The 8,412-nt window shown below is 37.8% G+C and overlaps 1 long non-coding RNA gene across 1 annotated transcript; it reads left to right on the top strand.

Annotated features, from left to right (window-relative positions):
* Positions 1 to 6,979: 6,979 nt before the first annotated feature.
* LOC138691269 (uncharacterized) lies at positions 6,980 to 8,178 on the top strand. The gene is made up of 4 exons (XR_011329789.1): positions 6,980 to 7,090; positions 7,195 to 7,378; positions 7,483 to 7,564; positions 7,668 to 8,178. It is a non-coding gene; the product is annotated as an uncharacterized lncRNA (long non-coding RNA).
* The last annotated feature ends 234 nt before the right edge of the window (positions 8,179 to 8,412 follow it).

Here is an 8,412-nt window from a genome sequence, read left to right on the forward strand (position 1 = left end):
TGAAAAAGTGTGTTAATACCATACTAAACTCTGGTTTATGATCAATTATCATTGTCCGCAAATACATACAAAAAATTATAACATCTTTACAGAAAAATAAACTTAAAAATATCATCTCTCTCTGCCTGGAATCATAAAAAAACGCCAAATAAATAGCTAGCCGCTGACGGTAAAATCACAGTCTACTATATACAATCACGAAGCTTGAGTATTGAGGGTGCTAGAAACAATAGATTGTGACGGTACTATTTTGCATTGCCTGTAATGAGGCGATATTAGCGATCCTAGTGGTGAGCAGCTATCTAATGTTTGCATATTTACTACGTATTGAGCTTCGCGACTGTATGTACTAGACTGTGGTAAAATTCTACTTCTTTGTAGTGTAGAAAATTTGCTATAACCGACTAAGTACGATGCACCCGATTTGTTTTGTTGCCCCTTAGGTAGAACAGCAGAATCAGCTGGACGGTGCTTTCTATAGCACGCAACAATGAAGCCTTTTTTTGACGAAAATGTGGGGACTCTCTCCCTGCTCACCCGATTCCAATCACATTGGAAATGTACGGCTAGAGGTGAAGAAAGAAATGGAATCAACTGAGGATAAAGAATGCCTTGTGGGCTCAAATTCAAGAAGCCTGGGACACACTACCGACATCTGATGTCATTTCAGGCGAGTAATTCGGCCTGGCGGGTCACATAGTGTATAAGAGAAATTTTTTTTTTGTTATTTTTTCATGTAAGACCATTTATTTTTCTTGGGATTTGTTCCTTCATTATTTATTTTCATTGGTATCACAAATGATTTAAATATAAAAAAAGACGGTAATCGGGATGCTAAAGTGTTTTGTTAAACAAAACGTAAAAGTAAACTTGAGGCAGAACTCGACTCCAGGACCTTACAATCGGTACACGAGCACTTTAAACCGTCCAGCCATGAGAACACTGTAGGTCGGGTATTTCTTTATGGTATATTACATGTACTCTTCATGTATAAGAGAAACCGCAAAGGATCGAAGGAAAACATAACTTTCTAGTATGAATGCAGCTTTATACGAGTGCTTCCAAAGCCTGTCGATTTCCAATTAGTTTCTCGAGCTTTAGCATTTTCTTTGTCTTACGGTATGCCATGGAAATTAGAAAAATTCAAGTTGGAAGTTCAGTGCGTGCTATAAAAAAGCCCCTGGGAGTCAGTCTACCGTACCCCAGATGTTCTTTACAAGAATAGTTTCAATAGTGATTGAAAACAGCTGCAGTAATAATTCGATATAAACTTGTTTAATAATTAATGCGTTGGTTTTGAGCAAAGAAGCATTAATTTTCAATACGCGGATCCCTGAAGGTAGTTAATGGCTCTCAGCTACAGTAATAGGTTCTATAAATAGTTCGACTGCATTTAAGGGTTCGATCACAGTTTTTTCTTTTCATACTCTTTCTTGATATCGTAGTCCAATAGCAGTGATTCTAGAAGGTTCTAGTTACCACTACTTCAAATCCGAAATATGTAAGCGATGAAACATACGAGGTAGCTCGGAAAGCAACGCACAACAATTTCTTTACAGCTGTAACTACTGAGTGAAGATGGAATGTGTCTACTTTTGAAGAAAAACGAAGAATTCGAGTGAAATCCACAGGGAAATATTGAAGGTGTATGGCGCTTGATTGGATCATAGCAACATCTCCGGGTTCTTCGAAGAAGTCCGGCCGACCAGTGACCGCTGCAACACCACCCAGTGTCAGAGCCATTAAGACGGCAATCATCCACCCTACAGCCCAGATCCCGTACCGTCTGTCTTTCATCACATCGGACCAATGAAGAAATTCATAGGAGGCCAACGCTTCGGTTCGGATTAAGAAGTGAAACCAGTCGTGTTCATAAAAAAACTGAGTTTTGTGAAAAGTGTCCTGAATATGGTGTCACGATGAGAAATGTGTCGAGAGGCTTGATTCCAATGTCGAAGAATAGGTAAAATCTGTAGCGTACTTATGTATTATTTCGTTTTGCTTACCTATGAAATACGTTGCCAATTGTTGTGCGTTACTCTTCGATCCACCCTCGTATTATGAACCAAAATGTTCCACAGCAGTACCTATAAAAACTTGAATCCTGCCTTCGTAATTATTCACGGTTCGAAACTCTGAAACTCGTGACAGAAAAGTGAATGATAGCGACAGACTAATATGGAATACAAAATATTCCGGTAATCAGTATACGTCGACATGATCTAGCTCCATGCGGGTTGTCATTGATCTCGTATATCTCATATTTCGGTATAACATAGTCCGAATCCAACGTTCCTCATTATCTACCTGGGTTGTGACGTTCTCATGGTTGTGTTGCTAGAAATTACGTACTCAAAATATGTTTAAGTAAATGCATAAATTTTGTCTGTTCTTTACACGTACCTCATTATGTGCGTTATTTATTCCGAACGAAAAAAAAAAAAAAGAAAAACAAATTAATTTGAGGGATTACAGATAACTTACGTAATAAGAAATAATATATGAGAATAGCAAATGAATCGATGAAACATTATCCAATGAAATACGTGACCATAAGAACCGTTGGAAAGCCAAAAGAAAATAAAATAATTAACATAGGTAACAGATCGACTGCACATGTTTAATATAAAAATAAAATTCGTAACATTCACGTGATGATGTCAGTGTAAGTTATCTTGATTCCGCCTGCGAAACATTAAATACCTCCCACATGTCTGGACTAATATTTAGGCTGCCTAACCTAAAATGAACGGCTTAAATCAGAGATCTTATACACTGAAGTTTTTTTTACGAAAAAAGTTGGAAAATGGTCTAATTTTCAGAGGGGAAGTTTGTTTGAAATGTAAAGAATTCATGTATGTATGTATGTATGTATGTATGTATGTATGTATGTATGTATGTATGTATGTATGGTGTAAATGTGGTGTGGTGTGGTGTAAGTGTGGTGTAAAAGTGGTGTGAGTGTGGCGTAAGTGTGGCGTAAGTGTGGTGTGGTGTGGTGTAAGTGTGGTGTAAGTGTGGTGTAAAAGTGGTGTGAGTGTGGTGTAAGTGTGGTGTGGTGTGGTGTAAGTGTGAGTGTGATATAAGTGTGGTGTGAGTGTGGTGTGATGTAAGCCCTGTATGTCTTTATTCACACTGCAAATGGGTAAATACCCGATGGCATTGGTAACTAATTACACTCAATAATGACAATTAATAATAATGATAGAAACGATCATGATTTTAAAATCAAATGTAGGAAACAAAGAACAGAGTTCGACTTATCGATTATTATTGACACGTGAAGTACACGCAATGTGGTCGGAACCTAGAAAATTCGAACGGATTTAGGTAAATTCGTTATCTAGAAGCAAAATTTTGATCCCAATATCTAGAATTCTGTAGTGCCTGAGATGAACAGATATTCGCTTTGACGATAGTAGTTTAGTTTTCAGTACTGGTTTGTCCTGCTGAATAATAAGTACTGTACTGTGGAAGATGCTGCAGTGTCGGAGGTGAAGAGGATGAAGAGGATGTATGTATGTATATTATATGTATGTATAAATGTATGTATGTATGTATGTATGTATGAATTATGTAGGTGTGTATATATTTTTTTCCTCACCGTGATCTCCAGGGAAGATGCTGCAGTGTCGGAGGTGAAGAGGATGAAGAGGATGTATGTATGTATATTATATGTATGTATGCATGTATATTATATGTATGTATGCATGTATATTATATGTATGTATGTATGTATGTATATTATATGTATGTATGTATGTATATTATATGTATGTATGTATGTATATTATATGTATGTATGTATGGATTATGTAGGTATGTATGTATGTATATTTTTCCTCACTGTGATCTCCGGGGAAGATGCTGCAGCATCGGAGGTGAAGCAGATGAAGAGGAGCTCACCACCCTCACCCTGATCTCCGGGGAAGATGTTGCAGCATCGGAGGTGAAGCAGATGAAGAGGAGCTCACCACCCTCACCCTGATCTCCGGGGAAGATGTTGCAGCATCGGAGGTGAAGCAGATGAAGAGGAGCTCACCACCCTCACCCTGATCTCCGGGGAAGATGCTGCAGCGTCAGAGGTGAAGCAGATGAAGAGGAGCTCACCACCCTCACCCTGATATCTGGGGAATTGCAGCAGCACAGTTACTTATATTGTAAAACATAATCCTGCATGTACAGATAATCTTTGTAATTTTCCAATGAAATTTCAATAACTCAAAATTTCTATAAATCGAACTTTTTTTTTTTTTTTGGTCCCATTGCGATTCGAGAAATCCAGGTCAGACTGATTATTATATAAGATAATAAGGACACAAAATTCTTTTATTATAGAAAATTAAACGAGTTAAAATTTGTTAAAAATTGGATGGCTGTGAAAAAATTACGTTTCAAAGATTTTATGAGAGTAATCGTGAATATGTTCTATTAGAACATAGTATAATATTAATAAATATACCATAATATGAAGTTACTACTGCCAGTGGGTATTTGGTCATTTGCAGTGTAAATAAATATATACAGACTTAAAGCCTAACTCTACAAATGCAAGTTGGAAGTTTCAGTGTCGAGTGCTATAGAGAAGTCCCTGGACATCAGCCTGCCCCAGATGCTCCATACAAGAATCTGACTGCCTTGCCCAACGCTGTGCAGATGTGTCACATTGACCCAGAGCTGTGGCTGTAATTGATGCAGTGCTGCATCATAACTAACGAAACTGTGAGTATTGCAGTGTCTTACCAGAATTTACTGCTGTGTATTACTGAAATTCTTGTTGTAACTGGTCAATTACATTGCACCCATTTTGTTTTGCTGTCTCTAAAGAAGAACTTTAGAATCACTTGAACGTCAGGCTGTTATGCCCCAGATACTCTGCAGAAGAAAGAAGAAACCACCACAGAAGAAAGAAGAATACCATGCAGGAAGAATCCTGCCCAACGCTGTGCAGATGCGTTATGTCGACCCAATGCTGTGTTCTGTAATTGATGGAGTTCTGCATCGTAACTAACAAAGCTGTAAGTATTGCAGTGACTTACCAGAATTTACTTCTGTGTACTACTGAAATCGTTGTTGTAACTTTTCAACTACATTTCATCTGTTTTGTTTTGTTGCCTCTAAGGAAGAACTGCAGAATCAGAAGAATACCACCGCAGAAGAAAGAAGAAACCACCGCAGAAGAAACAAGAAAGAAGAAACCACCGCAGGAAGAATACCTGCCCAATGCTGTGCAGATGCGTTATGTCGACCCAATGCTGTGTTCTGTAATTGATGGAGTTCTGCATCGTAACTAACAAAGCTGTAAGTATTGCAGTGACTTACCAGAATTTACTTCTGTGTACTACTGAAATCGTTGTTGTAACTGTTCAACTACATTTCACCCATTTTGTTTTGTTGCCTCTAAGGAAGAACTGCAGAATCAGAAGAATACCACCGCAGAAGAAAGAAGAAACCACCGCAGAAGAAACAAGAAAGAAGAAACCACCGCAGGAAGAATACCTGCCAAACGCTGTGCAGATGCGTTATGTCGACCCAATGCTGTGTTCTGTAATTGATGGAGTTCTGCACCATAACCAACAAAGCTGTAAGTATTGCAGTGTCTTACCAGAATTTACTTCTTTGTACTACTGAAATCCTTGTTGTATCTAGGGCGCGGATGTTTATGTGCTAAAAAATTTAAATATATTAATTTTTATGTGCTAAAAAGTACGGAAATATTTGCTAAAAATAAAAAAAATATATATATATATGGATATATATTTTTTTTAAATATGACAAAAATGCCTTACTCAGCTTGGAAAAAAAAAATGTTACTAGGTACTCACCAACCACACTTGAGTGCTAGTAGTTGGCCGAGAATTGCAGTGAACAACAAAGGTCACCTCCAAATTCTCCATCACAAATGCATGCCGATTATCTCTGAATGACGACTTATACTGTGAAAACGATCTTTCCACATCACAGGCCGTCAGACATGCATTTTTAAAGAGAGGAATGTCACAAACACCTACTTCACACATTTTTTTATATCCACTGTTTTTCCCAAACACATTCTGGAATTTGTCCCTTAGTACTTGTACTTCTGAACCTGGTAGCGAGTCTAGTTTAATTTTCATGGCACGCATCTCCCTGTTTCAGACAACAGGTTTTTGGATGTTTCGAGTTTTTTTATGGAGTTACATAAAAAGCTTAGATTTGCTAATAGTAAAGCCAAATCGGTTTTTAAACAACCATCTTTCAGTATATCTTGAAGGATATTGATTGACGAAGCCCGATAACAGGGAATCACAACAAGACGTATTGCCTTACTTGATGGACATGAGCGAGAGGCGAGAGATTTGTTTAAATTAAATAATGTTCATACCAGAGCTCTTATCTGTTGTGTTTCACAAACAAAGCGTGGAATGAAATCATCTTCAGCAACAATAAACATTCCTAATTACGTGTTGCAAGATCTTTCCTCCTTGTCCACGTTAATTTATTCTCTAATAATAACACTGATATGCTGCCTAGCAGTTCTCAGAACTTCATGCGAAACTATTACAAAAATGGATCACGGATACACCACACAGTGCATAGAAACTCGAAACAACCAAGAATTCTTAAAAAGTTAACATACTTCTGAGTGACATAATTGATTTAGTTTTAAAATGTTTAAAAGTTCTTGTAAAAAAATTATTTAAGTAAAAAAGCTCCAAGATTTATGTGTTTTTAATAGATTTCCTGAAAATATGTATTTACATAATTTTTTTGTGAAAATATGTGTTTTTCTGTGAAATAAAATTCGGGTTTTAAACTTGAAACTTCATGTTCGCAATTTTTAACTTTCTTAATTGTGTTTTATCACACGCAAAAATAATATTTAATTACATAGAAATCCGCTCCTTAGTTGTAACTGTTCAACTACATTTCACCCGTTTTGTTTTGTTGCCTCTAAGGAAGAACTGCAGAATCAGAAGAATACCACCGCAGAAGAAAGAAGAAACCACACCACCGCAGAAGAAAGAAGAAACTCGCTGTGCAGATGCGTTACATCGACGCAATGCTGTGACTGTAATTAATGGAGTTCTGCACCATAACTAACAAAGCTGTAAGTATTGTAGTGTCTTACCAGAATTTACTTCTGTGTACTACTGAAATTCTTGATGTAACTGGTTAATTACATTGCACCCGTTTTGTTTTGTTGTCTCTAAGGAAGAACTGCAAAATCACTTGCACGTCAGGCTGCCATGCCCCAGATGCTCCGCAGAAGAAAGAAGAAACCACTGCAGAAGAAAGAAGAAGCCACCGCAGAAGAAAGAAGAAACCACCGCAGAAGAAAGAAGAATATCTCTGGAGGAGAATACCTGCAGAAGAATATCTCCGGAGAAGAATACCTGTGAGTATTGCAGTGTCTTACCAGAATTTACTTCTGTGTACTACTGAAAGTCTTGATGTAACTGGTCAACTACATTGTACCCGTTTTGTTTCGTTGCCTCTAAGGAAGAACTGCAGAATCAACCACCTGGATGTCAGGCTGCCGTGGCCCAGATGCTCCGCAGAAGAATACCTCCGTAGAAGACCGGTGAGTATTGCAGTGCCTTTCTAGAGTATTACGTCTATGTACTATAGAAGTATATGTTGTTACAGTCCAAGTACAGTGCACCTTTTTTTTATTTTCTTTCCAGATAGAACCTGACCGGGGTTTCTATAGTACGCGACACTGAAGGACGTTTTTGACGAAAACAGTGGAAGAATTGACTACTTTTGAGAGATAACGTACTTTGAAATGTGAAGAATTCATACAGGACGTCACTTGACTTAAAACCATATCAGAAGTTGGATTTCGAAAGAATAAAGAGGTAGAATTGGCCCTTCTACCCTTTATTTAGTTGCCTCGTAAGTGATATCTTATTGGTCTCACTTATGAAGTTGAAACCTTTCTTCGGACAGTTGACTAAACAACAACACTTCAGAATGATTGCCAAACGGACATTTCACTTCACTTAGCATATGCAAGACATACCAAAAGACTAAACTCAACTAACCTAATCAGTCGCAGATTCACATATGAAAGGAAACCTAAACTAACCTAACCTAACCTTATCCAATATATCACAGACTCGTATATGCAAGACATATGAAAAGCCTAAACTAACCTCTTCTAGACTGTCACAAATTTCAGAACCCAGGACTTAGACAAATCAGACTTGGACGTTCAGTGTCGTGTGCTGCCGTGTCCCAGATGCCTGGCCAATGCGAAGCTGGTGGGCTTCTCCCCCCTGTGAGTATCACAATGTCTTACAAGAATGTTACTTCTGTGTATTATTGGAATATTTGTTGTAACTGACTAAATCTCTATGAAACACCTGCGAGCCACATAGTGTTGGGATATGGGTGTATTCCTGGGGGGAAGAGATTTGAGAATATTCC

This window comes from Periplaneta americana, chromosome 16 (assembly GCF_040183065.1).
Source record: "Periplaneta americana isolate PAMFEO1 chromosome 16, P.americana_PAMFEO1_priV1, whole genome shotgun sequence".
NCBI lineage: Eukaryota > Metazoa > Arthropoda > Insecta > Blattodea > Blattidae > Periplaneta > Periplaneta americana.